The 4,042-nt window shown below is 36.4% G+C and overlaps 1 pseudogene; it reads left to right on the forward strand.

Moving 5' to 3' along the window:
- The first annotated feature begins 1,255 nt into the window (after positions 1-1,255).
- LOC150036631 (beta-galactosidase 7 pseudogene) lies at positions 1,256-3,741 on the forward strand (annotated as a pseudogene).
- Positions 3,742-4,042: the final 301 nt, after the last annotated feature.

Genomic DNA, 4,042 nt, shown 5'->3' on the forward strand with positions numbered 1-4,042 from the left:
AATAATTATCCAAAGTAAGTATTTGTTCGATAAATAAATTTTCTCAATTGTTTACGTTGCATAATTTTCGCTTCCACAATTTATTTTAACAATTTTCACAAATCCCCCCCTTGGTTACTTCCTACAAGTTCCAACTTTTGAGGAATCCATATTTGGCTCTCTTGCGTTCGATCCCGGACTTGCTACTTATACTACTAGTTAGTATAAAGAGTTAGTTCGGTGCATATAAATTCATTTGTACGGCCGTCTTTCGGGAGCAACACCGTAAGGTCGGTACGTCAAAATGCGTTTTGTAAGAGGCCAAAGAAAAGCTATAAACTACAAAAAAATCTAAGGACCAATTATTAGATAATTTAGCAGACACAAGAAGTAAAAAGAAAGGTCTGAAAGGAAGCCAAGGAGTACACATGAAGATATAACATTGTAGTAAATATGGATTTATGAAACGACTAACAAAATATGAGCTTTACTAAGTAGCTCATACTCTCCATTTTCAAAATCTTAAATCATGCACCTCCTTTGGGTTTCATAATGATTTAACATGATACTATACTGGAATAAAAGATCACGTGTTTGAAAAACCATAATGCCATAACTCCTATTTTATAATTTTACAATGAATCTTATATTTGACATGTTTTCAAAGAACTTCACTACTTAAATTGTCACGCCTGTAAATGGATTTTTTTTTCTTTCCGATTTTGGCAACAAAACTGTACAATATTTTCTTAAGAGAGGTGGCTAAAACATTTGATCAAACAGAGGGGAGAATTCTGAAGGGTTTAGGCAAAGAGAAATATATGAATCAACACTTGAAATCAACCAACTGTCATATTCAATTGATGAAACACATTCAACAAACATAGGCTCAACATGTCTCCAACAACCTAGATGCTAATGACAACATTATACCAACGAAAGAAAACTATGATCATTGGCTCATTACAAATTCAAACTGAAAATGTCTAATAGATAAGCAAACCTATGTTAGGAAAAAGAAAAGTTTGTTAGTTACATATATACTTTCAGTTGGGAAAAAAGTTATTGTTAGGATAATTTCCATGAATATTTTCCAAATTTAGCAAAGAAACTCATACATGAACAGTGAAAATTGATTAGCATGTTTTCCGTGTTTATAATCCATAAAAAAACGATTTTACAAATATAGATTGGAAAGAATACCAACTTTGTACCTATGTGTTCCTATATAAACACATTGATTCAAAGAAATGAATAAAACCAAACATATAATCGCTAGATACAAAGATGTTTAAGCTTCAGTTGTTTGTTTTTCCTCTTCTAGCTACTTTAGCTTGCTTATCTTTTTGTACAGGAGCAAATGTCACCTACGACTCAAATGCTATAATTATCAATGGTGAACGACGCATTATCTTCTCAGGTTCAATCCATTATCCACGTAGCACTGAAAAGATGTGGCCTGATCTTATTCAGAAAGCTAAAGATGGTGGACTAGATGCAATCGAGACATATATTTTTTGGGATCGTCACGAGCCGCAACGACGAAAATATGATTTCTCTGGAAACCTAGATTTCATCAAATTCTTTCAGTTTGTCCAAGATGCGGGACTTTATGTTATAATGAGAATTGGTCCTTACGTTTGTGCTGAGTGGAACTATGGAGGCTTTCCACTATGGTTGCACAATATGCCAGGAATCCAACTACGAACTGACAATCAAGTGTACAAGAATGAAATGCAAACCTTCACGACAAAAATAGTGAATATGTGTAAACAGGCCAACCTTTTTGCCTCACAAGGAGGGCCAATAATCTTAGCTCAAATCGAGAATGAGTATGGAAATGTGATGACGCCTTACGGAAATGCAGGAAAAGCATATATCAATTGGTGTGCTCAAATGGCTGAATCTCTTAATGTTGGTGTTCCATGGATCATGTGCCAACAAAATGATGCCCCACAACCTATCATTAATACGTGTAATGGACACTATTGTGACAACTTTACTCCTAACAATCCTAATAGCCCAAAAATGTTTACTGAAAATTGGGTGGGATGGTTCAAGAAATGGGGCGATAAAGACCCTCACAGAACTGCAGAAGACGTAGCATTTTCTGTGGCTAGGTTTTTTCAATCTGGTGGCATACTTAACAATTACTACATGTACCATGGAGGCACCAACTTTGGAAGAACATCGGGCGGTCCATTCATCACTACGTCTTACGATTACGACGCCCCACTTGACGAATATGGGAACTTAAATCAACCCAAATGGGGGCATCTTAAACAACTCCATGCATCAATAAAATTGGGAGAGAAGATTCTCACAAATGGCACTCACTCAAACCAACACTATGGTAGCTCTCTCACTTTAACGAAGTTCTCCAACCCATCAACAGGGGAGAGGTTTTGCTTCTTAAGCAATACAGATGGTAGCAGGGATGCAACCATAGATCTGCAGACAGATGGAAAATATTTTGTGCCAGCTTGGTCCGTGACCATTCTTGATGGTTGCAACAAGGAGGTTTACAATACTGCAAAGGTGAATTCTCAAACATCTATCTTTGTGAAGGAGCAACATGCAAAAGACAATGCAAAACTCTTGTGGATGTGGGCTGCAGAGCCCATGAAAGACACATTACATGGAAGGGGTAAATTTAAGGCGAACCATCTTTTGGAACAAAAAGGAACTACTGTTGATGCCAGTGACTACCTGTGGTATATGACAAACGTTGAAACCAATGCAACATTTCCTCTTCGAAATGTGACTCTTCGAGTAAATACAAAAGGTCATGTGCTTCATGCTTTTACAAATAGAAGGTATATCGGGTCACAATGGAGGAGCGATGGGCAGAGTTTTGTGTTTGAGAAACCTATTCTACTAAAATCGAGAAAAAACATAATAACTCTTTTAAGTGCCACAGTTGGATTGAATAATTACGGTGCATTTTATGACACAGTGCCAACGGGAATTGAGGGAGGTCCTATTTTTTTAATTGGAGAAGGAAATGTCACAATTGATTTAACGTCAAACCTATGGTTTTATAAGGTTGGACTAAATGGAGAAATGAAGAAACTATACGACCCGATGTTCTCACAAAGAACAAAATGGAGAGCATTAAATAACAAGTCTATTGGAAGACGAATGACATGGTACAAAACTAGCTTTAAGACTCCTCCAGGAACTGACCCAGTAACATTGGACATGCAAGGAATGGGAAAAGGCCAAGCTTGGGTAAATGGGGTAAGCATAGGCCGATTTTGGCCTTCTTTTATTGCCAGCAATGATAGTTGCAGTGCAAATTGTGACTACAGAGGTGCATACAATCCTAGCAAATGTGCTGGAAACTGTGGGAACCCTTCTCAAAGATGGTATCACGTTCCGAGATCGTTTCTTTCAAACGACACGAACACGCTTGTTTTATTTGAAGAATTTGGAGGAAATCCTCAACAAGTGTCAATTCAAACCATCACTATAGGAACTATCTGTGCAAAGGCTAATGAAGGAAGCACCTTAGAGTTGTCATGTCAAGGAGGACGCATAATCTCTGAAATTCAATTTGCTAGCTATGGAAATCCAGAGGGAAAATGTGGTTCCTTTAAGAAAGGCTCGTGGGATGTGAAAAGAAGCACGCTTTTGGTGGAAAAGACTTGCATTGGTGTGAAAAATTGTACTATTGATGTATCTGCAAGGTTTTTTGGAGTAGACAATGCTACTAGCTTGTTTGCAAGACTAGCGATCCAAGCACTTTGCTCAAATAGTTGAGTCGTGATATTATATATATATATATATATATGAGAATTTCGAGCTAAAATTAAAATTTTTATTTTGTTAACCAAATATATATATATATACATATGGATCTTCGCTAACACTTTAACTATTAGATACAGTGACATTTGTGGGTTCGCCTTTTTGTTTTTCCTTTAATTAATTTATTTAAGGTTGATGTTGCATATCTTTTGTCGATTGTGCAAAAGATATTTATGATAACATAATTATTTGTCTCTTGCCGATAACATTCCTTTAGGTGAGTTATTTAGTCTAAAAAGCTTAAATTATTGAG

This window comes from Benincasa hispida, chromosome 4 (assembly GCF_027475165.1).
Source record: "Benincasa hispida cultivar pf3 chromosome 4, pf3_genome.v1.1, whole genome shotgun sequence".
Lineage (NCBI taxonomy): Eukaryota > Viridiplantae > Streptophyta > Magnoliopsida > Cucurbitales > Cucurbitaceae > Benincasa > Benincasa hispida.